This window comes from Somniosus microcephalus, chromosome 9 (genome assembly GCF_052327205.1).
Source record: "Somniosus microcephalus isolate GS21.2 chromosome 9, FLI_Smic_1.0, whole genome shotgun sequence".
Classification (NCBI taxonomy): Eukaryota; Metazoa; Chordata; class Chondrichthyes; order Squaliformes; family Somniosidae; genus Somniosus; species Somniosus microcephalus.
In genome coordinates, this window is record NC_140995.1 from 7,551,029 (window position 1) to 7,575,621 (window position 24,593).

At 48.9% G+C, this 24,593-nt stretch overlaps 1 long non-coding RNA gene across 1 annotated transcript; it reads right to left on the bottom strand.

The window, feature by feature from the left end:
• Positions 1-8,360: 8,360 nt before the first annotated feature.
• LOC147112233 (uncharacterized) lies at positions 8,361-13,596 on the bottom strand. The gene is made up of 3 exons (XR_015079645.1): positions 13,414-13,596; positions 10,310-10,465; positions 8,361-9,016 (listed from the first exon to the last, which is right to left on the bottom strand). It is a non-coding gene; the product is annotated as an uncharacterized LOC147112233 (long non-coding RNA).
• Positions 13,597-24,593: the final 10,997 nt, after the last annotated feature.

Below are 24,593 nucleotides of genomic sequence, written 5' to 3' on the forward strand. Positions count from 1 at the left end.
CAATGGAACAAGTCCTGCAAGGGATCCCAGGGACCCAGTGTTATTTGGACGATATCCTGGTCACGGGCGAAAATGCCAGTGATCACCTCGCCAACCTGGAGCAGGTGCTCACTAGATTGAAGGAATATGGGCTCCGAGCTAACCGCCCCAAATGCGAGTTTTAAAAAAACAGATCTCGTATTGTGGCCACGTCTCGATAAAGAGGGGTTACATAAGTCCCCAGAAAAGATCGAGGCAGTAGTCAAGGCTCCAGCACCGGAAAACGTGTCACAACTGAGGCCGTTCCTCGGGCTGGTAAACTACTACCATAAGTTCTTGCCAAATTTGTCTACAATACTACACCCACTGAACACCCTACTGCAAACTGGAGTGCCATGGAAGTGGAGTGACGAATGTAAATGAGCTTTCCAGAAGAGCAAAACACTAATCACATCGAAAGAGGTATTGGCCCATTTCAACCCAGCACTACCAATTCGGTTGGCGTGTGATGCGTCACCCTACGGCATTGGAGCGGTGCTGTCGCACAAATTCTCGGACGGCTCAGAGAGGCCAATAGCCTTTGCATCACGATCACTAACCTCAGCCGAGCGTAACTACGCCCAGATTGACAGGGAGGCCCTCAGCCTAGTGTGGGGAGTGAAAAAGTTCAATCACTATCTGCACGGGCAGAAATTCACCTTGCTGACTGACCACCAGCCTCTTGTCTCCATTTTTAATCTGAAGAAGGGCGTTCCGGTGATGACTGCGCAACGACTACAAAGATGGTCACTCTTTCTAGGGGCACACCACTATGAGATTGAATATAAGGGCACAAAACAGCATGGAAATGCTGATGGGCTATCACACCTGCCACTGCCTACTGCAGAGGAAGCACCAGCAGTGGATCCTGTCAAAATATTTCATTCGACTATAGTTGAATACCTACCGGTAACTAACGCTCGTGTAGAAAAGGAGACCCGAAATGACCCGACACTGTCTCGGGTATATGATTTGATGGTGAAGGGATGGCCAGCACATGGCGATTCACTGTTGCCAGCATTCTCGACAAGAAGAGAACAGCTGTCAGTGTGCCGGGGGACCTTGATGTGTGGATCCCGAGTGGTAATTCCACCCAAGTTAAGGGATAGAGTGCTCAATGAGCTTCATGAGGGTCATCTGGGAGGGGTAAAAATGAAAAGCCTTGCCAGGGCTTATGTGTGGTGGCCGGGAATTGATAAACAAATCGAGGACCTGACCAAGAGCTGCTCAGGATGCCAGAAAGTCCAAAATGCACCACCACATGCCCCTCTACACCCATGGGAGTGGCCCTCATCTCCATGGCAACGGGTGCATATTGATTTTGCTGGTCCATTCATGGACTCAATGTTTTTAATAGCCATGGATGCGCACTCGAAATGGCCTGAGGTCATCAAAATGTCCTCCACCACCACGGAGAAAACTATTGCAGTCCTATGGACCATTTTTGCCAGGAACGGCTTGCCAGAACAGATTTGCTCCGATAACGGACCACAGTTTGTGTCCGAAGAGTTCCGGAGGTTTATGAAGAAGAATGGGGTAAGGCATTACACATCCGCCCCGTATCATCCAGCCACAAATGGATTGGCTGAGAGGTTCGTACAAGCCTTTAAGAAGGCAATAAAGGCTATGTACAATGACAACATTCCGCTGCAGCATAAGGTGGACAATTTCCTGTTCGCCTACCGGAATGCAACACATGCAGTCACCAACCAGGCCCCGGCCATGATGTTCTTTAACCGAAGGTTAAGATCTCGTCTGGATTTGCTCAGACCAAACGTACGAAGAGATGTTGAGAGTAAGCAATTCCAGCACATCCATGAGAAGCCAACAAGGAGCTTCAATGTAGGGCAACCAGTCTTGGCCCGCGACTACCGAACAGAAAAATGGCAGCCAGGAACGATATGCACACGGCAGGGCCCACTAATGTACACAGTGGACGTTGGGGAGAACATCGTGAGACGCCATGCTGACCAGATCCTAGAGTCACAGGAACAAGTCAACCCCATGCCTCGCCCATACGTACCTGGTGAGGAACCCGACGTACAGGTCGCATCTACCCCAGAAACAGTAGCATCGGAAGCTGATGACCCAACCGACGACAGGGTGCCAGAATCGCCTCCGCACCAAGAGAGAGACACTCGGGAAAGGCGCTATCCAGAAAGGATCAGAAAGCCTCCCCAAAGACTGAATATATAAATGGACTATTTTCAGCTAACATTGTATGTTAAAAGTGTTAATTGTAATTAGTTTGATATTTAATTGTTAAATGAGTGTTATGGTAGTTAATCTAAAAGGGGAGGAATTGTAATGTATATACCTTTAAGGGGGGAACTACTTTTTACAGCTCATGTATACTGTAGTACTGGCAGTGACCACACCTGTATATAGCACTGAGTAGTAATCTGTACAGTTCAGTTCCAGAGTGAGCCACGTTGAGTAAACACCTGTTATACCGTCCTCCTGCAGTCTGTGTCTTACTACTGACGGACACAACAGGTAAGGAAGAGTCTGTTCGCTTTCCAATTGGCGAGAGAAGGTGGTGCACAGTGAGGGCGGACGGGACTGGCGGCCAGTGGCAGTGGAGTGGTTGGCGGCGGGAGGCCATGTGATGAAATCACCCAGAATATGTCTAACCAGTTTGATGCCACTAGATACAGCCCATGTTTTTTGACAAACACATTCCATCCCATTATGTTCAGTACATGATGTGTTTCTATGTTTGTGGTGGGCATGTAAATGTGTCATGTCACTCATTAGTGACTATACCAAACCTACACGGAAAAAAGGAGGGGAAAAAACACGGGTGAGGGTAATATAGGAATTTGCTAAAAAAACAATGGGCCAGAAATTCGGGTCCCCACGGGTGAGTACGCGCTGTGTACTCACCCGTAAGGCCAACGGAAGAGCCGGTTTCGCTCATGCACTGCGCATGCGCTGGAAACCAAAAATCCCGTTCCCTTGAAGGAAGGTGTTCGGGGGTCAAACGCATGCGCCGGAGAGGCAGCGCGTAGACCTGGAACTTCCGATTTTTTTACAGGATTCTCTGTGCGGGTAAGTGCGCGTGAAAAAAGCCGTCGCAAGGCCTGCTTTTAACAAGGTAAGAGGTTAATTAAGTAAAATTAAAGCATTTTTTCCACAGGTTTATCATTTAAAAATACTTTAAAGAAAGGTAAGTTTATTTTTAGCCCTGTTAAAAACTTTAATTCATTTTTTCAAATACAGTAGTTAATTTATGTAATTTATAGTTATTTTAAAAATGTGATTTAAAAAAAATTTTTATTTGAAGTTTTACTTAGGTTTTGGGGCTGATCTGTCTTCATAGGTCTGTCAAATCTATGAATGGAGATTCCCTGCTCCGATTGGCTCTCCATGGCCCATGTGATCCCAGGGAACGCATCGAACTAACTGCGCCCCTGGGATACGCAAGCACTGCGCGCCGGCAGCTGGAGGAGGCCCAGGATCGGAATCCCACGCGGGCCCACAGCTCAACGGCTGGCGCGCTAGGTAAGTGCAGGTCAGGGGCTTACACCCGCGGGAAGCCTCCGACCTGAATTTCTGGCCCATTAAACAAGATATTAGAGGGCCAAAGAGAGCCCTTGAGATGAGTATAGTTAAAGAAGTTAAACAATGGCTCTTTCAATGCCCTAGCAGTAAAAGAGCAACATGGAGTATAATGGATGAAATTAGCGATGAAGTTAAAAGAACATAAAATAAGAACATAATAAGAAATAGGAGCAGGAGTGAGCCATTCGGCCCCTCGAGCCTGCTCCACCATTCAACAAGATCATGGCTGATCTTCTACCTCAATGCCACTTTCCTGCACTATCCCCATATCCCTCGATTCCCTTCATATCCAAAAATCTATCGATCTCTGTCTTGAATAGACTCAACGACTGAGCCTCCACAGCCCTCTGGGGTAGAGAATTCCAAAGATACACCACCCTCTGTGTGAAGAAATTTCTCCTCATCTCAGTCCTAAATGGCTGACCCCTTATTCTGAGACTGTGACCCCTGGTTCTAGACTCCCCAGCCAGGGGAAACATCCTCCCTGCATCTACCCTGTCAAGCCCTGTAAGAACTTTGTATGTTTCAATGAGATCACCTCTCATTCTTCTAAACTCCAGAGAATATAGGCCTAGTCTACTCAATCTCTCCTCATAGGACAATCCCCCCATCCCAGGAACCAGTCTGGTGAACCTTCATTGCACTCTCTCTGTGGCAAGTATATCCTTCCTTAGGTAAGGAGACCAAAACTGTACACAATACTCCAGGTGTGGTCTCACCAGGGCCCTATATAATTGCAGTAAGACATCTTTACTCTTATACTCAAATCCTCTTGTAATAAAGGCCAACATACCATTTGCTTTCCTAATTGCTTGCTGTACCTGCATGTCACTGGAGATGCTAGCTTCCTATCCAAACCAGTTTCTGCAGATGAGGATATTCCAATCAGCATGGCAGAGGTAAGGGGACTTACGACTAACAAATGCCTTGTGCCAATAGCGTGTATATTAAAGTGCTGAAGGAGCCTACTAACATTCCTCAATCTCTTTGAGCTTCACCCTCAGCCAAGTCAACACCATTTACAGCGTACCTGAGGCCGATCTCCTCGCTCCCCCCCTCCCAGACATTGGACTGGCTCAACATGCCCAAAGGGCTCTGCACCTGTCGAAGCCAATGTGATGAAATATTCCATTCATCACTCATCAGTATTTCTCTGCCTGTGACTGTGGTTGGTTTCAGTTTCATTTCCATTGTATTGTACTGTGTGTAGGGCTCCGCCCATACCTGGCTCCTATGTAAGCTGGCCCAGCCTGCAGCACATCCAGTACGGCAGACCTCTGGATGGAAGATAAATTCTCCTCTGTGTGTTACCTTCTAAGTCAATAAAAGCCTTGTTTTGTTTCGCTAACATCGAGTCTCAGATTTATTGAGGCACATCAGCCAAGGTGCACCAACACTTGCTGGTCTGAGCATTAACTTGACCCAGAGGCACCTCTTAGCACAGGCCTGGCCCACACCAGGGCCTTGCACCAGCAATGGGGTGGAGACAGGAGTCCTGTTCTTGTGGCCTTTTAGCGCCTGTTCTCCAACAGCAGCCAGAAGCTCTCAAGACCTGAAAAACTAATTGTTGCTGAAATAAAAAAGTCATGCGCTTACCTTTCAGCCTTCATTTGCCTTGCTCATCCATGCCTTTGTTACCTCTAGACTTGACTATTCCAACGCACTCCTGGCTGGCCTCCCACATTCCACCCTATGTAAACTTGAGGTCATCCAAAACTCGGCTGCCCATGTCCTAACTCGCACCAAGTCCCATTCACCCATCACCCCTGTGCTCGCTGACCTACATTGGCTCCCGGTTAAGCAGCGCCTCGATTTCAAAATTCTCATCCTTGTTTTCAAATCCCTCCATGGCCTCGCCCCTCCCTATCTCTGTAATCTCCTTCAGCCCCACAACCCCCCCGAGATATCTGCGCTCCTCTAATTCTGCCCTGTTGAGCATCCCCGATTATAATCGCTCAACCTTTGGTGGCCGTGCCTTCTGTTGCCTGGGCCCTAAGCTCTGGAATTCCCTCCCTAAACCTCTCCACCTCGCTACCTCTCTTTCCTCCTTTAAGACGCTCCTTAAAACCGACCTCTTTGACTGGTCACCTGCCCTAATTTCTCCTTAGGTGGCTCGGTGTCAATTTTTTTTTCTTATAATACGCCTGTGCAGCGCCTTGGGACGTTTTACTACGTCAAAGGTGCTACAGGAAACTCTTTGGTAACCAGCACTGACGGGACCGGCGTGTTGCCGGTTGATCAAAAAGTCCGGATGACGGAGAGCGTTATCTACCGAGGCTATTTTTAACAAAAAAAATCAAGAAATGTGCAGTATACAGTAATTGGGTACTCACCTACAGAATGTTGTGTTAAAGGGATGGTGGAAGATGCTTGATTAAGTACAGTACTGCCAGGTGAGGGTAATGCAATGCAATGACTACCAGCAGCGTGGGAGACACACAGTACCCCTGTAAAATGGCGGATCAGAAGAGACTCCCGGCAGCGCGGGAGAGTCAAACTCCTGTTACAGGGGGATTGAGGTGTTTGGACTTCCGACAGCGGCAAGAAGCCGAGTAGTGGCAGTTTGGAGAACTACCCCCACTGACTAACTCGGCCACCGCGGGAGACTCGGACTCGGCAACATCGCCGGTTATTTTCGGAGTGAGGATTTTGCCGGTTAATAGAGAATTCCGGATATTTAGGTGCCGTTTAAACGAGAGTTTCCTGTATATAAATACAAATTGTTGCTGTTGTTGTTATCTGTTCAACCAATTTACAGATTTTATCTAGTTCGTTTTTGTAGGCGATTGACTCAGGTTTTATTGACTAACTTTTTACCATTTCACGTATAATACCTGACATGAATCAGTCATTCATGAAATAATACTGAGCAGCCTACGGGTGGCGCTGTCCAGGGAGAGTATAAATACTCGGGCACGGGCCCAGCTTGCGCAGGACATTCATAACAGGAACTAGTGAAGGACACAACTAGACCTCCATGTTGTAAAACAGTTGATTAAAGCTTTGTTTAACGCTTAGACCAAGTGCCTAGTAGTTTTCTTACGTCAATACCAAACTTCAGATTATCAATTATTTCACCACTTCTAACTAAACCTGCTGCTGTTGATATGAAAGCAACTGTAACTTACAAAACCATTCATGCTTCAGTGAGAAATCTAGTGGTAAATTCTTAGAAAATTCTGATTTGACAATTTAATGCATTTTCCAACATTTGAGAGATTACTGTAATTCTGCCTTACATGCCATGTAATACATGATACTGGATAGTTTACAGATACCTTATGTAATGTAGGTGTACAAGCTTAAATACAACTTTACAGGTTCCAGCTCCTAGATACACCATGCTGTTTTGTGAACTGAAATCTTTTACAACATAAACCTACAATAATCCCAGTGGATTTAAGGTGCCCAAAAGAACTTAATGCAAACAGTTTCAGAACCATGCAGCCCCAAGTTCTGTTGTTGACACTGACAGACCTGCACCTGTCTGTACAGGTATCAAGGTGGGCAACGTACTTGCAGAGAGAGAACGTGAGCCAGGCAGGTGTCAGTTTGTGTCTCGAGCCATCAGTATGACTGTGACTGCCCTTCCATCTCCTGGCGCCAAGTGACAGTACAAACATTTTTTTTTATCATGATGTGAAAGCGAAATTTCCCAAACACCTACTTCTTTAACATGTTTCTGGCTAAGTTTCTATAGTTTCTGAATTGTAAACCCACTAAATTTCAGTAACGTGCACAAAGAACGCAGTCATAACGAACATCCTATAGGCTTCTGTTGTGAAAATTCCAGATCAAAGCTGTCCACAAAATTCTGGTCCACTTCAAGTGGGAGCCATGTGGCAGTGTACATGCGTGCTTATTAAAACAATACAGGTACAATGGAATACTGTTTATGGTACCAGGCTAGCAATCCAGAAGTTGTGCATTCAAATCAGACTATAGCAAGTTACATAGAAACATAGAAGATAGGAGCAGGAGTAGGCCATTCGGCCCCTCGAGCCTGCTCCGCCATTCAATGCGATCATGGCTGATCATCCAAATTCAGTACCCTGTCCCTGCTTTCTCCCCATATCCCTTGATCTCCTTAGCCTTAAGAAATATATCTAACTCCTTGAATATATTTAATGAATTGGCCTCAACTGCCTTCTGTGGTAGAGAATTTCACAGGTTCGCCACTCTCTGGGTGAAGAAATTCCTCCTCATCTCAGTCCTAAATGGCTTACCCCTTATCCTTAGACTGTGACACCTGGTTCTGGACTCCCCCCGCCATCGGGAACAGCCTTCCTGCATCTAGTCTGTCTAGTCCTTAGAATTTTATAAGTTTCAATGAGATCCCCTCTCATTCTTCTAAACTCTAGCGAATATAAGCCTAATCGACCCAATCTCTCTTCATACATCATTCCTGCCATCCCATGTATCAGCCTGGTGAATCTTCGCTGCACTCCCTCCATGGCAAGAACATCCTTCCTCAGATAAGGCAACCAAAACTGCACACAATACTCAAGGTGTGGTCTCACCAAGGCCCTGTACAACTGCAGCAAGACATCCTTGCTTCTGTACTTGAATCCTCTTGCTATGAAGGCCTTCTTAACCACCTGCTGCACCTGCATGCTTACCTTCAGCGACTGGTGCACAAGGACACCCAGGTCTCGTTGCACTTCCCCTTTTCCCAATCTATTGCCATTCAAATAATAATCTGCCTTCCTGTTTTTGCCACCAAAGTGGATAACCTCGCATTTAGCCACATTATACTGCATCTGCCAAATCGTCCAACCTGTCCAAATCATAATGGAGTTTCTCTGCATCCTCCTCACAGCACACACGCCCACCACGCTTTGTGTCGTCTGCAAACTTGGAGATATTACCTCGTCTAGATCATTTATATATATTGTGAATAACTGGGGTCCTAGCACCGATCCCTGCGGTACCCCACTAGGCACTGCCTGCCACTTGGAAAAAGACCCATTTATTCCAACTCTTTGCTTCCTGTCTGCCAACCAGTTTTCTATCCAAGTCAGTACCTTACCCCCAATCCCATGTGCTTTAACTTTGCACACTAATCTCTTATGCTGGACCTTATCGAAAGCCTTCTGAAAGTCCAAAGTTGTGAAATTCAGTTAAATAGATCTGGTGAAATGCTGTAAAAACCCAACTGGTTCACAAAGGACCTTCCGGGAAGGGAATCTCCATTCCTACCCGGCCTGGTTGGTTCTGCACAATATGTGGTTGACTCTCAATCTCCCCTGAAGTGGTACAGCAAATCTCTGAGGGCTGGAAACAAAGGCATTTTCAGGCATGGCGTGCTTCTTATCTCCAAACTTTGTTCGTGGTTTTAGTGTTGAAATCCCCGGTTAAAGCTGATGCTGATTTACTGATCACTGACATCAACAGAATGGGTTCCAGCTCTGTACAAAGACCTGAAATAGTGGCTCTACACAGGGAGAAGAAAGAGAAAATATTCATTATTTAGGCGATTCTTTGGCCCAATTATATTAAAGGTGTTGCCATCCCACTCCTCGTAAACACTTAATAATTGTTGTTAGATTAGCTGGTTGTTAGATTGATGGTCATCCTTAGCATAATGCATTCCATATCATGTGATAGGGCCAGACGAGGAGGCTCGTGGGGAGCATAAACCTGCTTCTGTGCTGTAAATTCTATGTAATTCTATGTAATGTGCAAGAACAAAGCCATAACCGCATCCTGGAATTGAGCCACAGGTACACCGATGTAAGCAGGACCATTCAGGCAACCTCTCCGAATTGAAATTGTAAATATTGGTATATACCCCTGATAGTCATGAAGCCTTCACTCTGTATGGGATTTTGCCCCTTCCAGCAAGACGGAGAAGAGTCATAGCATGGAAATCTACCAGCTCCCTCATCACACACACACATCATTGGAAATGACAGCTTAGAAACCCCTATCCTAGAGTGACTGGCTTTCCACACATTGACAAACCTCTGCAAGATGACAGTGCATCCATTCGAAGCGATCTTTAGATCAGCCAGCTAGAAATCCTGTAACCAGTAACTGACGTATAGGAAAGGGCAGTGAGAATGATTGGCTGGGCCCTACATTTCATTATACAGTAGTTAAGAGATAATTATGATAACATCAGCTAGATGTTAGGAAGCGGAGGAAGCTCAATATAATTAAGGAAAATTATGATTAAACCAAAATTGGAATGTTGAAATGTGATCCTATTCTATTGCTTTATCTGATTAAACCCTGCTTTAGAACTATAGGACCACATGGCCTCGTCACGAGACTAACCTTGTTGGTTAATGTCGATTTGAATGCCTTATAAATTACAGAAATTGGGGAAGGGACAATAAAACATTATTAAAGATTCTTGCTTCAAGGATGAAATGATCCCCAAATATGTAATCTTCTTAATTTGTAATGAACAGTCAGTTAACTGGTGGCTTTCCTCTGGAAAGCTGAACTATAAGGATAATTACTTTTGTGGAAATTATATGATTGTCGTGTATCCTAATTTAATTGAATTGGCAAGTTAAGAGTTGAAAGGGCTGTGCTACAAATATTTTCAAATTGTAACTGTAGTTTATCGAGATCTTGATCCAAGCATAACTCTAAAGTAGCAACCCAGCTTATTAGTACTCAAACGGATTAAGTACTTTCATTAAACATGTACTTATCCAGCATCTCTTAGTAGCTGAACAATTAAAATGGAGGCACATTTGACTGGTTCCACTCTTACCTATCCAGAACCATAGCCAAGTTCCGCACCCATGAGGATGGCCTCAACCGGGATCTTGGGTTCATGCCACGCTACATGTAACCCCACCTGACGTAGGGTCATCCAGACTCGAGTCGTCGTTGGCTTGTTCTCTCCACACAGATGCGGCCGGACCTGCTGTGATTTCCAGCAAAAAAAATGTTTTTTGTCTTTTTTTGTTTTTCATACACACCCCAGCATCTGCAACATTTGACCCCTTGTGACCCCACCTCATTGTTCTTTGATGTAATGTTTTCCTGACTGACCTGTTTGGACACCATTCACACCTTTGATTGCTGTGATTATCTCTCTGCCGAGGTGTGATAAATGGCAGTTAGATAGATTACCTGTAAACATCTGACATTATTCTCTGACTATATAAGCTGTGTTTTTATGCATCTCTCCACTTCACCTGATGAAGGAGCAGTGCTCCGAAAGCTTGTGATTTCAAATAAAGCTGCTGGACTATAACCTGGTGTTGTGTGATTTCTTACATTTGTCCACCCCAGTCCAACACCAACATCTCCACACCCTATCCAGTTGTAGCCAGAGAATCTCCTGCAATGGGTTCTCTATCCCACCCCCTGCCTCGTTACCTCAGGAGTCCCCCCAGAGACCTATCCTTGCACCACTCCTGTTTCTCATTGACATGCTGCCCCTTGGCGATATCATCCGAAGCTTATCTGCTACTGAAACCCTCACCCAGACTTTTGTTGCTTCCAGACTCGACTATTCCAACACTTTCCTGGCTGGCATCTCATTTTTCACCCTCCATAAACTTGAGCTCTTCAAAAACCCTGCTGCCCCGTGTCCTAACTCACACCCAGTCCCGTTCACCCGTCACCCCCTGTGCTCACTGCCCCGTTCACCCGTCACCCCCTGTGCTCACTGCCCCGTGTCCTAACTCACACCCAGTCCCGTTCACCCGTCACCCCCTGTGCTCACTGCCCCGTGTCCTAACTCACACCCAGTCCCGTTCACCCATCACCCCCTGTGCTCACTGCCCCGTGTCCTAACTCGCACCAAGTCCCGTTCACCCATCACCCGCTGTGCTCACTGCCCCGTGTCCTAACTCACACCGAGTCCCATTCACCCATCGCCCCCTTTGCTCACGGCCCCGTGTCCTAACTCACACCCAGTCCCGTTCACCCATCACCCCCTGTGCTCACTGCCCCGTGTCCTAACTCGCACCAAGTCCAGTTCACCCATCACCCCCTGTGCTCACTGCCCCGTGTCCTAACTCACACCCAGTCCCGTTCACCCATCACCCCCTGTGCTCACTGCCCCGTGTCCTAACTCACACCCAGTCCCGTTCACCCATCACCCCCTGTGCTCACTGCCCCGTGTCTTAACTCACACCCAGTCCCATTCACCCATCACCCCCTGTGCTCACTGCCGCGTGTCCTAACTCACACCGTTCACCCATCACCCCCTGTGCTCACTGCCCCGTGTCCTAACTCGCACCAAGTCCCGTTCACCCATCACCCCCTGTGCTCACTGCCCCGTGTCCTAACTCACACCGAGTCCCGTTCACCCATCGCCCCCTGTGCTCACTGCCCCGTGTTCTAACTCACACCAAGTCCCGTTCAACCATCGCCCCCTGTGCTCACTGCCCCGTGTCCTAACTCACATCCAGTCCCGTTCACCCATCGCCCACTGTGCTCACTGCCCCGTGTCCTAACTCACACCCAGTCCCGTTCACCATCACCCCCTGTGCTCACTGCCCCGTGTCCTAACTCACACCCAGTCCCGTTCACCCATCACCCCCTGTGCTCACTGCCCCGTGTCCTAACTCACACCCAGTCCCGTTCACCCATCACCCCCTGTGCTCACTGCCCCGTGTCCTAACTCACACCCAGTCCCGTTCACCCATCACCTCCCGTGCTCACTGCCCCGTGTCCTATCTCGCACCAAGTCCCGTTCACCCATCACCTCCTGTGCTCACTGCCCCGTGTCCTAACTCACACCCAGTCCCATTCACCCATCACCTCCTGTGCTCACTGCCCCGTGTCCTAACTCACACCCAGTCCCGTTCACCCATCACCCCCTGTGCTCACTGCCCCGTGTCCTAACCCGCACCCAGTCCCGTTCACCCATCACCCCCTGTGCTCATTGCCCGATGTCCTATCTCGCACCAAGTCCCGTTCACCCATCACCTCCTGTGCTCACTGCCCCGTGTCCTATCTCGCACCGAGTCCCGTTCACCCATCGCCCACTGTGCTCACTGCCTGTGTCCTAACTCACACCCAGTCCCGTTCACCCATCGCCCACTGTGCTCACTGCCCCGTGTCCTAACTCACACCCAGTCCCGTTCACCCATCACCCCCTGTGCTCACTGCCCCGTGTCCTATCTCGCACCAAGTCCCGTTCACCCATCACCTCCTGTGCGCACTGCCCCGTGTCCTAACTCACACCCAGTCCCGTTCACCCATCGCCCACTGTGCTCACTGCCCCATGTCCTATCTCGCACCAAGTCCCGTTCACCCATCACCCCCTGTGCTCACTGCCCCGTGTCCTAACTCACACCCAGTCCCGTTCACCCATCACCCCCTGTGCTCACTGCCCCGTGTCCTATCTCGCACCAAGTCCCGTTCACCCTCTACCCAGCTGCTTGCTGACTGACATTGGCTCCTAGCCCACCAAAGCCTTGATTTTAAAACTCTTATCCAGGTGTTCAAAGCACGCCGGGGTCTCTCTGCTCCCTATCTCTGTAACCTCCTGCAGCCCTACAACCCTCCGAGAACTCTGCGTTCCTCCAATTCTGGCCTCGAGCATCCCCCGCTTCCTTTGCCTCACCATTGGCAGCTGTGCCTTCAGCCACCTAGGTGGGAATTCCCTCCCTAAACCTCTCCGTCTCGCCACCTCTCTCTCCTCCTTTAAGACGCTCCTTAAAACCTACCTCTTTGACCAAGCTTTTGGTCACCTCCCCTAATTTATCCTTATGTGGATTGGTGTCAAATTTTTTGTCTTAAAATACTCCTGTGCAGCGCCTTGGGACATTTTACTCTGTTAAATGTGCTATATAAACGCAAGTTGTTGTTGTTTATTGTGATTGATCGGTAGCAGAAGGCAGATCAGTTACTCACATAATTCAAATCAGGTAACTTGCAGCTGTTCGGGACAACCTCGCAACTTGTGATAAAATGGGATTGTCTATAAAGCAGGAAACAACAAAAATCAAAGGCTGGTCTGGTGCATAACAATCTTTGTTGCCTAAACTTCGTACAACACCTTACAGCAACAGTGAATACGGTATAACAACTAAAAAATTCAAGAAAAATGCTCCTGTCGGTGAGGTTTGTTTATGCTGCAAAGAATTGTGGAATTTTGTTTTTTGGTGGAAATCTGAAGCCCTCAACATGAGAAATCAGAGCTGGAGTCGGCCACTCCACCACTCGGCCCCTCCGCCCTTCGAGCCTGCTCCGCCCCTCGAGCCTGCTCCGCCCCTCGAGCCTGCTCCACCCCTCGGCCCCTTGAGCCTGCTCCACCCCTCGAGCCTGCTCCGCCCCTCGAGCCTGCTCCACCCCTCGGCCCCTTGAGCCTGCTCCACCCCTCGAGCCTGCTCAGCCCCTTGGCCCCTCGAGCCTGCTCCACCCCTCGAGCCTGCTCCGCCCCTCGGCCCCTCGAGGCTGCTCCGCCCCTCGAGCCTGCTCAGCCCCTTGGCCCCTCGAGCCTGCTCCACCCCTCGAGCCTGCTCCGCCCCTCGGCCCCTCGAGCCTGCTCCGCCCCCTCGAGCCTGCTCCGCCCCTCGGCCCCTCGAGCCTGCTCCGCCCCTCGAGCCTGCTCCGCCCCTTGGCCCCTCGAGCCTGCTCCACCCCTCGAGCCTGCTCCGCCCCTTGGCCCCTCGAGCCTGCTCCGCCCCTCGAGCCTGCTCCGCCCCTCGAGCCTGCTCCGCCCCTCGGCCCCTCGAGCCTGCTCTGCCCCTCGAGTCTGCTCCGCCACTCGGCCCTTCGAGCCTGCTCCGCCATTCAATGAGATCATGGCTGATCTTCTGCCTCAACTCCATTCACCGGCCCTATCGCCATATCCCTTGATGCCCTTACTAGTCAGAAATCTATCGACTTCTGTTTTGAATATACCCAATGACTGAGCCTCCACAGCCCTCTGGGGTAGAGAATTCCAAAGATTCACCACCCTCTGTGTGAAGAAATTTCTCCTCATCTCAGTCCTGAATGGCCGACCCTTTATCCTGAGGCTGTGGTCCCTGGTTCTAGACTCCCCAGCCAAGGGAAACATTCTCCCAGCATCCACCCTATCAAGCCCTGTAATAATTTTGTGTGCTTCAATGAAATCCCCTCTCATTCTTCTGAATTCAAAAGAATATAGGCCTAGTTTACTCAATCTCTTCTCATACGACAGTCCCGCCATCCCAGGAATCAATCTCGTGAACCTTCGTTGCACTCCCTCTATGGCAAGTATATCCTTCCTTAGGTAAGGAGACCAAAATTGTACACAGTACTCCAGGTGTGGTCTCACCAAGGCCCTATATAATTGGAGTAAGACTTCTTTACTCCTGTACTCAAATCCTCTTGTAATGAAGGTCAGCATACCATTTGCCTTCCTAATGGCTTGCTGCACCTGCTCATTCACTTTCAGTGACTCATGTACAAGGACACCCAGGTCCCTTTGAGCATCTGCATTCCCCAATCTTTCACCATTTAGGAAATACTCTGCCTTTCTGTTTTTTCTACCAAAGTGGTTAACTTCACATTTATCCACATTATATTCCATCTGCCATGTTCTTACCCAATCACTGAGCCTGTCGAGATCCCCTTGAAGCCTCTTCACATCCTCTTCACAACTGACACTGCCACCTAGCTTTGTATCATCAGTAAATTTGGAAATGTTACATTCAGTTAAACCTTCGCACTTTCTCTTCCAGTATATAAAATTCATCAAATGTTTCGCTACCTTTTGACTCGACAAATCGACGCAGCTGAGAATTTCCGGCTCTGGCTCTTCTTCGTATTGCACCCTCCACAGCTTCTGTTTCCGAGTCTTTCAGAGAAGAAACAATTGCAGCATCAACCATTTCTCCTCGCTTTCCACGACAACTTATCTGGCCAGCTCAGTAGCTTTAGCTTTTAACAGGCAGCGGTCATGCGGGACTTTCTGGGCTCTTTAGTGATCAAGCAATGCATCGTCAACATCGGCCATCTTACTTTCACACTTCCGTTTCCTTTCCTGCTTCCCACTTCTTTCCCAGTCCTTTAAGATGTTCGCTTTTCTTTTCAGGTTCTGGAAACCAGAGATTCAGAAGTGCCATGCTTCTGTGCGACTACCTTTTGAATCTTCAATTCATTCAAACTGGCCCTGGTGAGACCACACCTGGAGTATTGTGTACAGTTTTGGTCTCCTTACCTAAGGAAGGATATACTGGCCATAGAGGGAGTGCAACGAAGGTTCACGAGATTGATTCCTGGGATGGGGGGATTGTCCTATGAGGAGAGATTGAGTAGACTCGGCCTATATTCTCTAGAGTTTAGAAGAATGAGAGGTGATCTCATTGAAACGTACAACATTCTTACAGGGCTTGACAGGGTAGATGCAGGGAGGATGTTTCCCCTGGCTGGGGAGTCCAGAACCAGGGGTCACAGTCTCAGAATAAGGGGTCGGCCATTTAGGACTGAGATGAGGAGTAATTTCTTCACTCAGAGGGTGGTGAATCTTTGGAATTCTCTACCCCAGAGGGCTGTGGAGGCTGAGTCGTTGAGTATATTCAAGACAGAGATCGATAGATTTTTGAATATTAAGGGAATCAAGGGGATAGTGCAGGAAAGTGGAGATGAGATAAAAGATCAGCCATGATCTCATTGAATGGCGGAGCAGGCTCGAGGGTCCAAATGGCCCACTCCTTCAGGAAACACCTGTGTAAGATCCGCATGTCTATGAAATATCTGAATCCTCAGCAACATCTGCATGCTGGTCATTACGGGGTTAAAATTCATTTGTGCCCAAAAATGGGCACATTGGGAACAATCCCTGCATCGGAATGGATAGGCCCGAGACACACCTAATGGGTGCCCCCAGGCAGCTCGCCAGAGAAGAGGCCTTGAAGATCGGACCACTGCGTCACTGGCTGCAGCCCTCAGGTACGACCCTTAAAGGGGACTGGGAAGGGGGCGGGGGGTGGGGTGGGGGTGACCGGGAGGAGGGAGCGATCAAGAGGGAGGGTAGCAGTGGCTGGGATCGGGGAGGGTGGCGACGACAATCGGGCGGGTGTGGTCGAGGTTGCAATCGGGGAGGTGGGGACGGGTGACCAGCAGCGGCCCACGGTTTTATTGTGGAGCTGCGGGGAGTACTGCTGCTCCTCCGGGCTCCACATTCAGGTAAGTATTTTTAATAAACTTACCTTTTTGGGGGCGGCCCACAGTGGCTCCTTCATGGACCGCTGGTTAGGCTGTATGTAGGCATGGTTTTCCTATATTGTACAGGGGGGCTCAAAATGACGTTAGGCCCCTTACTTGAAAATGCAACGGGTCCAACGCCTGTTCAAGGTGTGGGCCGTGTACGGCAACATTTTTTTCCCATACCAATATGGTGTGCTGTATATTTCCGGCTCATGATAAGTGTGCAGATGCTGCCCGACGTATTGGCGGCTTAGGCTCCCGTTTAGCAGCTGAAAAACAGGAGTGTCACCATCGAATTTCTGGACAGGTGGCTCACTGGCACTCCTGGGGGTGGGGCAAGCAAACTGGGCTGGAAACTCAGCACCTTTGTGTGGTGGGTAATCGATGGCATTTGGGATAAACTTAGGGGGGAAAATTGAGTTACCTTGTGCTTCCCTGATGGGCGCTAATGGGGCGCAAATCCCCTCGTGCCCGGGTGTGGCGCTGCTAAATTCAGCGGGTGGTTAGCGGCAGCAGTGGTCGGTAGCGCCCTGCAGTGCTGTGCCTCTGGCGATGATGTCACCGCCGTGTGCAGCACCCCGCTCGTGCCCAGGCCTCAAACTTCGGTTGCGCCCCCTGACCTATCGCCGGACAATATGTCCGACAGGGTCAGGGTGGCGATTTTTACAGTCGCGGCGGTGCAAATAAAAGGGCAGGTGTCGGGCGGCCATTTTTTTTTGGCCACCTGTCAGCACCTGCCCCCCCTCTGGCCTCCTCCTGCGGGGTGCTGGCCGCCATCGGTCAGGTGGTCCAGCAGGGCCCCGGTGTGCGCTGCGCTAGGCCCCTCCCCTTTAATCAGGGGAGAGAGGCCTGCAGTACCGTGGCGCTATGTGACGATGTGCGTGGCGCTGTTGCATGTAGCGCTTCGATATTGAATGGGAGCGCCCCAGGAGGGAGGGACGAGCACTTCCAGTAGCGCCCGGCCTCCTGCTTGGGGCGCTACCACTCAATTTACAGCACGGGAGCGCTAATTTTTTCGGGGTGTTAAAAGTAGTGCGCCACCGAATTTTTCCCCCTAATTAGGGTTTTGTTTTCCATCTGACACTAGATGCATTTTTCTACAAATTTATACAAATTATATCTAAATGTATCTTTAGGAATCCTTTAACGGGGCTGCATCGTCGGTTAAAGAGATATTACCAACACAGAAAAGAGCAGAACTGTTGAGTTGAGGAAATGTATTAAGGATGACAGTTACCAGAAGCAAGAGTGCCATTTAAACACATGGAACGTGCTTATTTTCAGGGATTATATGTACCAAAATAGATCATATTTGGAAACAAAAATTACTGTCATTCCTCATGGGTGACACTTAACAGGTCTGTAAACAGATACTAGAGACAGAGCCACTGTTTCACTGTGATTTAATGTCAATTACATCGTTATTACACGGATTCAGGACTTATACTGGTGTTTCAGGGATTACATCCCCAAGAAGGGCTTCTGGAGACTGAACAAGTGAAATTCTGTTTTTGTTACGTGGGATTCTGGGGCCTTTATCCATGTTCTAGGGATCGAATTCTGTGATTCCGTCCATTCCAACCACAAACCAGTGGTCTTGGCTGTAGGTTATAAGAACATAAGAAATAGGAGCAGGAGTAGGCCATACGGCCCCTCGAGCCTACTCCGCCATTCAATAAGATCATGGCTGATCATCGACCACAACTCCACTTTCCCGCCTGATCTCCATATCCCTTGATTCCCCAAGAGACAGAAATCTATCGCTCTCAGCCTTGAATATACTCAAAGACTCAGCATCCACAGCCCTCTGGGGCAGAGAATTCCAAAGATTCACAACACTCTGAGTGAAGAAATTTCTCCTCATCTCAGTCCCAAATGGCCATTCCCTTATCCTGAGACTATGCCCCCTAGTTCTAGACTCTCCAGCGAGGGGAAACAACCTCTCAGCATCTACCCTGTCAATCCCCCTCAGAATCTTATAAATTTCAATGTGATCACCTCTGATCCATGGAGTCTCATTATTGTTTAGTTTCTTCTTTCCTGTCAGCGGAATATATTTTTCCTGCACTCTGTTGGACACCGTTTTAAATGTTTCCCATTACTGTACTGTTCTACATCGTTGTTTGCCAATATTGTTGCCCATTTTTGTTTCCCAAGTTCTATTCTCAGCCCCTCAAAATCAGCTTTTCTCCAACCTATCAACCTGGTTTTCGTCATACAGACTATCTGGTCATTATCACATTGCTGTTTGTGGGATCTTGCTGTGCGCAAAATTGGCTGCCACGTTTCCCACATTACAACAGTGACTCCACTTCAAAAAAAAACGTACTTCATTGGCTGTAAAGCGCTTTGAGATGGCCGGTGGTCGTGAAAGGCGCCTCACAGCGCCAGGGACCCGGGTTCGAGTCTGGCCTCGGGTGACTGTCTTTGTGGAGTTTGCACATTCTCCCTGTGTTTGCGTGGGTTTCCTCTGGGTGCTCCGGTTTCCTCCCACAGTCCAAAGATGTGCGGGTTAGGTTGATTGGCTATGATAAATTGACCCTTAGTGTTAGGGGGGATTAAATACGTGGGGTTACGGGGATAGAGTGGGATATGTGTTGGTGTGGGGGTTGCGGGGATCGGGTGGGATGTGCGTCGGTGCAGGCTCGATGGGCCGAATGGCCTCTATCTGCACTGTGGGGTTTCTGTGATTCTGTGATTCTGTGATAAATGCAAGTCATAAAGTTATACAGCACAGAAAGAGGCCCTTCGGCCCACCGCGTCAAGTCTTTCTTTCTTTCTCTGAGGTGGGTAGAGATCCCTGATAGGGTTCCATGGTACATGCTCTTGGGAATGAACAGGTTCAGGAGGCTGACTTACCTTTTCTTGTTCTCTATACTTTCTTATATTTCTTTATTTGTTACATATTTATTCATCAGTTTTATGAGTTACATCGCACATTAGTAGGGTTGGAATGGGTTGGGAGAGAACGAATTCAGGTCTAAAACTGAGGATTTTCAAATTGTCCCTTTTGTTATCCAGGTCCCGAGCAGAGCAAATTTCAGTTTGCATTTTCAAGTTTCTAAAAATAGTCCTCGTCTGCCCAGCAACTGAACTACACTTCAGTTGTGTTGCTCCATTTATGTCCCAACTTCCTGTTTCCTTTATTTTGGAATGCCAGTTTTAGGCACTATTTGAAATAGTATAAATATTGGAAACTCAACTATTTGAGAGGCGTTCACATTGGACCCAAATGCGAAGTTCTGAATTTTTTGGGTCCTATAAATAGAAATATCAAAGAACACACTTTGGCAGAAATTCTGGAGAGCCAGCCAGTCTCAGTGGGATTTAAAAAATGTCTAAAAGTAATAGCCTGACTCATAAAGCACTGGATGTACTTAGGTAGAAATAAATAAAAGGAATATAAATTTATTTGGGTGTCAGCCTTGGCTCAGTGGGCAGCACACTCGCCTCTGAGTCAGAAGGTTGTGGGTCCAAGTCCCACTCCAGAGACTTGAGCACAAAAAGCTAGGCTGACACTCCAGTGCAGTGCTGAGGGAGTGCTGCACTGTCAGAGGTGCCGTCTTTCGGATGAAATGTTAAACCGAGGCCCCGTCTGCCCTCTCAGGTGGATGTAAAGGATCCCCATGGCCACTATTCGTGGAAGAGGTAGGGGAGTTATCCCGGGTATCCTGGCCAATAGTTATCCGTCAACCAACACCAAAACAGAATATCTGGTCATTATCTCATTGCTGCTTGTGGAACCTTGCTCTGTGTAAATTGACTGCCACGTTTGTTTGCCCTACAACAGTGATTACACTTCAAAAGTACTTCACTGGCTGTAAAGTGCTCTGGGATGTTGTGAACGGTGCTATATAAATCCAATTCTTTTTTCTTTATTTATTTACTGATGTTTGGTTGTTATCTATCTGGCTCTGGAGTAGGCTGTCCAGAGATTTCTATCAGGCCTCCAGATTGCTGGGGTTGAAGAAGATGTACGGGTTCATTTCCTCCATGGGCTTCAGTTTGGAGCATATATTGGGGGCGCAGTGGGCAGAGCGATTGCAGCACTCGCCCAATGACATCATCAGATGTGCCAAGCTATTTTGATGGGCTTGCCTTGTTTAACTTTGATAGACAAGCTGCCAGCGGGAATTTCAACAACAACTTGTATTTATATAGCGCCTTTAACGTAGTAAAACGTCCCAAGGTGCTGCACAGGAATATTTTAAGGCTAAAAATTTGACACCGATCCACATAAGGATAAATTAGGGCAGGTGACCAAAAGCTTGGTCAAAGAGGTAGGTTTTAAGGAGCGTCTTAAAGGAGGAAAGAGAGGTAGCGAGGCGGAGAGGTTTAGGCAGGGAATTCCAGAGCTTAGGGCCTAGGCAGCAGAAGGCACGGCCACCAATGGTTGAGCGATTATAATCAGGGATGCTCAAGAGGGCAGAATTAGAGGAGCGCAGATATCTCGGGGGTTGTGGGGCTGAAGGAGATTACAGAGATAGGGAGGGGCGAGGCCATGGAGAGATTTGAAAACAAGGATGAGAATTTTGAAATCGAGGTGTTGCTTAATCGGGAGCCAATGTAGGTCAGCGAGCACAGGGGTGATGGGTGAACGGGACTTGGTGCGAGTTAGGACACGGGCAGCCGAGTTTTGGATGACCTCAAGTTTACGTAGGGTGGAATGTGGGAGGCCAGCCAGGAGTGCGTTGGAATAGTCAAGTCTAGAGGTAACAAAGGCATGGTTGAGGGTTTCAGCAGTTTCACTGCTCATAGGCAGATCGTCGTTTAGGAGGGTAGCAAATCTGGTGACCTTGATGCTTCTTAAAGCCAGCCTTCACCTCTTAAAGGGGAAGTGATTTTTTAGTGGTGGTTCCTGGGAAGCATGTTTGTATTAGCTGAAGGTCAACGGCCAGGGCACCTGATTCAGCAATGCTGCCATGGAGGTGCTGGTGGAGGAAATGAGAGCCCGGCAGGACATTGGTCCTCCTTCCTTCTGATGGCAGATAAATCAGCCAATGGGCATGAAGAGAGGTAGCTGGAATGGTACTGGCTGCAGCAGCATATCCAGGACCTGGCTGCAGTGCAGGAAAAAGATTCAATGATCTCACCAGGACTGCCAAGGTAGAAATTCTATCATCACATCTCTTTCACTCTGAACACAACACTGCAACACTACACTTCATTGAAACTTATAAAATTCTAACAGGACTGGACAGACTAGATGCAGGAAGGATGTTCCCGATGACGGGGTGTCCAGAACCAGGGGTCACAGTCTAAAGATAAGGGGTAAGCCATTTAGGACAGAGATGAGGAGGAATTTCTTCACTCAGAGAGTGGTGAACTTGTGGAATTCTCTACCACACAAGGCAGTTGAGGCCAATTCATTAAATATATTCAAGAAGGAGTTGGATATATTTCTTAAGGCTAAAGGGATCAAGGGGTATGGGGAGAAAGCAGGGACAGGGTACTGAATTTGGATGATCAGCCATGATTTCATTAAATGGCGGAACAGGCTCGAGGGGCCGAATGGCCTACTCCTGCTCCTATCTTCTATGTTTCTATGTTACACTTCTTCCCCACAGGGGATAAGATAGCCCTTGTCCCCAAACAGGGTCAAAGAGTGTGGGGCGGGGGGGGGCGCGGGGGTAGCGGGTTGACTGGTGCAGTATGAAGATGTCATGACAGCTGTCAGAAAAGCATGCACAGACCTGCATGTTGTGCTGGCAGTGATCGTACACCAGCTGCACATTGAGGGAATGGAAGCCCTTGCAGTTCATGGAAGCAACAGGCTTGTTTGCAGAAGATGGCATTGCTGTTTGTGCTGTTTTTCCAGGTTTTCCACAGCTCTTCCACCAAAGTTACAGCGGACAGGTGGGAGGACCCCCACGCAAATTCATCCACATAACGTTTGACAGGGTAGACGCAGGGAGGATGTTTCCCCTCGTGGGGGAATCTAGAACTAGGGGGTCACAGTCTCAGAATAAGGGGTCGCCCATTTAAGACGGAGATGAGGAGGAATTTCTTCTCTCAGAGGGTTGTGAATCTTTGGAATTCTCTGCCCCGGAGAGCTGTGGAGGCGGAGTCATTGAATATATTCAAGGCAGAGATTGACTGATTATTGAACTACAGGGGGTCGAGGGTTATGGGGAGCGGGCGGGAAAGTGGAGTTGAGGCCAAGATCAGATCAGCCATGATCTCATTGAATGACCGACTCCTGCTCCTGTTTCTTATGTTCTTATATTTCAGTAGCTTCATCTCTATGTGTGTACAGACCCTTGGGAAACCGGCTATGTTAAGCGATGTGGGTTATAATCCCCAGTTTCACATTTCGTTCTTTTGCTAAATATATGTAAATATTCCTTATCCTCCAGCCTCTAGACAGAGTCCCTGGGGGAGAAATTCGGTTGTTAGCGCCACCGATTAACGCCTAAAGAGGCCGAGAAGTGGGGCGCTAGCCAAATTCCGGGCGGGCGCAAAGCGCCTAGCGCCTCGCCCCATATTGAGCATGCATTTAGCGCCGGCGCTAAATCTTAGCACCCACTCATGGGCGCAGGCTGATTATGACGTCATTTGAGTGTGCAACGCCATTTGGGCACCCCGGACTGGAAATTCAGTGGTGCCCCCCTCCGTAGCGCCTGGCGCTAATAGTGACAGCTTACCTGGACCTTACCAAGTCGCTCTCGGGCTGGAGGAGCGTTATTTAAAGGGGACTGGTGTGGTTTAAAAGCGGCAGCCATTTTTGGATCACAACTTCCTCGAGAGCTACAAAGAGTTGCTGAGCTGCACACTGAGAGCCATTTGACCACTGAGCCAGCGCAGGCAGACGATCTTCAGCCTTCTGACCATCACCTTGCTGTTGGTGAGCCTTGACAACGGGGAACCTTCCTGTGGGCACTTATTATGGGGGCTGCATTGGAGGGGAACGTCCTGCTGCTGAATCATCTGGAAAGGGCACTGAGACGCTGGGAGAGGGGGGCGGGCATGGCCAGACGGAGGAGGGCCAACAGACGTCGCCACAGCAGACCTTACGCTGGCAGGGTTATCCGACAGCAGTTTTCCTACATGAACATGCCGGAGGAACAGTGTGTCAGAAGGCTGCGATTTAGAAAGGAGGTGGTGACTGAGCTGTGCCAGCTGCTTCAGCCAGATCTGCAGCCTCAGATAAGGTGCAGGACATCTCTGTCAGTGGCTGAGAAGATGGCTGCTGGCCTGAACTTCTACGCGCGCGGCTCTTCTCAGGCTGCGCGTCAGAGGCTGATCAGAAGTAGCTTCTAGGCCCCTCTCACGGAATGCTTGCTGCCATTCCAAGAACAGGAATGGAACCGGTCTGATACCCCCAAGCCTGTGAAGGGCAAGATGCATGTAAATAGCAGGCATGGCCATTGTAAATGAAGAAAGTGTTTCATTACACAAAATGTGGTTCCTTCAAGCATGAGAAAGCTATGGCAACAGAAAGCAAAACTAATACACTGACACATAACTGCCTCTCACACCCGGGAGGCTGTCCAAAACATAAATCACATTCCGACCATCTTCCTTGGCCTTGATTCCACTGCGCCAACCAAGCATCCAATGCCCCATCAGTGAGGCGTTCAGCCCTCTGCCTCACCCTTTCCATGTCTTGCTAGGCTGGTGCGCCACAGGTAGGCCTACAAGGCAGTGAGTGTGTCTGTTGAAGACAGTTGACCTGCCCCTTTAAGAGCTGGCCGGCGCCAGTGTGTCTCAGGGAAAGTGATTATTGACAGCACCCTCGCTGCGCCCCGCCGCTGCGAAATTGGGTTGCGCCGCCGGGTTAGCACCTTAAGAGTAGCGTGCAGCGCCTGATTTAGCGCCGCAATTACCTTTAGGGGCGCTGCAACCCAATATTGCGCTAGATGGCGCTAAATTGCGCCTGGCGCTAAACTTTGCGCATCGCCAGGACTAGCGCCCCA